This window comes from Rhinoraja longicauda, chromosome 19, assembly GCF_053455715.1.
Source record: "Rhinoraja longicauda isolate Sanriku21f chromosome 19, sRhiLon1.1, whole genome shotgun sequence".
NCBI classification, from domain to species: Eukaryota; Metazoa; Chordata; class Chondrichthyes; order Rajiformes; family Arhynchobatidae; genus Rhinoraja; species Rhinoraja longicauda.
This window is the reverse complement of record NC_135971.1, coordinates 6,217,026-6,218,880: the sequence shown is the minus strand read 5'-3', so window position 1 is coordinate 6,218,880 and position 1,855 is coordinate 6,217,026.

Genomic DNA, 1,855 nt, shown 5'->3' with positions numbered 1-1,855 from the left:
CAACTATCTTCTGGCTAGTTAATTTAATTGTCACATACACATAAATGTGCAGCGAAATGAAAAATTACCCGCAGTTCAACAATATAAGACCAATAAGAATAATCAATAAAAATGCAATAACACTTACACAATCATAAACTAACACCAAACAAAAAGAAACATCCATCACAGTGAGTCTCCTCCAGTCCCTCCTCACTGTGAGCGGAATGTCACATAATGTCTTTTCTCTTCCCCTGCCGTCTGCTCCCGCGGTCTGGCTGTTGGAGTTTCCACGTCGGGACGGTCGGGGCTCGTCATCTTTCTCCCTCCATCTCTCTCTCCCCCCCCCCCCCCCATCTCTCTCTCCCCCATCTCTCTCCCCCCCATCTATCTCTCTCTCTCCCCCATGTCTCTACCTGCCAGCAAGTACAGCAGATCCACGGCCGTGCAGAGAGAGCGTCGCATCCTGGCGGTGTCCCGGTCCCGGTCCCGTCTGGCGACCCACTCTAGGCTGTGGAGAAACTCCCTGGTGCAGCGGGACAGAGAAAAGGGAAAATGGAGATACTGACTGGGACTGACGCAGCTCCACCCCCCCCCTCCGGCTCTCCCCCCCCCCCCCCCTCCGGCTCTCCCCTCCGGCTCTCCCCTCCCCCCTCCGGCTCTCCCCTCCCCCCCCGGCTTTCCAGCCCCCGGCTCTCCCCTCCCCCCCCCGGCTTTCCAGCCCCCGGCTCTCCCCTCCCCACCCGGCTCTTCCCTCCTTCCCCCGGCTCTCCCCTCCCCCCCCCGGCTTTCCAGCCCCCGGCTCTCCCCCTCCCCACCCGGCTCTTCCCTCCTTCCCCCAGCTCTCCCCTCCCCCCCCCCGGCTCTTCACTCCCCCCCCCTCCCGGCTCTTCCCTCCCCCCCCCCCCGGCTCTTCACTCCCCCCCCCTCCCGGCTCTCCCCTCCCCCCCCAGCTCTTCCCTCCCCCCCCCCGGCTCTTCCCTCCCCCCCCCCCCCCGGCTCTCCCCTCCGGCTCTCCAGCCCCCTCCGGCTCTCCCGGCCCCTCCACGGCCCCAGTGCGCGCACGCGTACATGCTGACTGACTGAGGGACTGACGCAGCTCCAGCCCCCCCCCCCCCTCCGGCTCTTCCCCCCCCCCCCCCCCGGCTCTCCCCCCCCCCCCCCCCCCGGCTCTTCCCTCCCCCCCCCGGCTCTTCCCTCCCCCCCCCCGGCTCTTCCCTCCCCCCCCCGGCTCTCCCCTCCCCCCCCGGCTCTCCCCTCCCCTCCGGCTCTCCAGCCCCCTCCGGCTCTCCCGGCCCCTCCCCGGCCCCAGTGCGCGCACGCGTACATTCTGACTGACTGAGGGACTGACGCAGCTCCAGCCCCCTCCCCGGCTCTCCCCTCCTCCCCCCCCCCCCTCCGGCTCTCCCCTCCTCCCCGGCTCTCCCGGTCCTCCCCGGCCCCGGTGCGCGCACGCGTACATTCCGCATGACGCAACGGCGCCCGCCCAGAGGCGCGCACGCGCATTTCGCCGAGCCGCCATCACGCAGCGGGTCCGGGGCCGCGGGGCCAGGGACGGAGGGCGGGGCCAGGGGCGGAGGGCGGGGCCAGGGACGGAGGGCGGGGCCAGGGACGGAGGGCGGGGCGGAGGGCGGGGACTGAGGAGTGGGCGACGTCTGATCGTCGTTCACGGGGAATTATCATCGGGGAAACGACCTATTATATTGAATTGTGGACGTGTGTTATTTGTTTAAACGATCATTAACGGCTTAAATGGTCGCTCGCTGGAGGCGACAATAGACAATAGTTGCAGGAGGAGGCCATTCGGCCCTTCGAGCCTGTACGCACCGCCATTCAATATGATCATGGCTGATCATTCTCAATCAGTACACAGAAC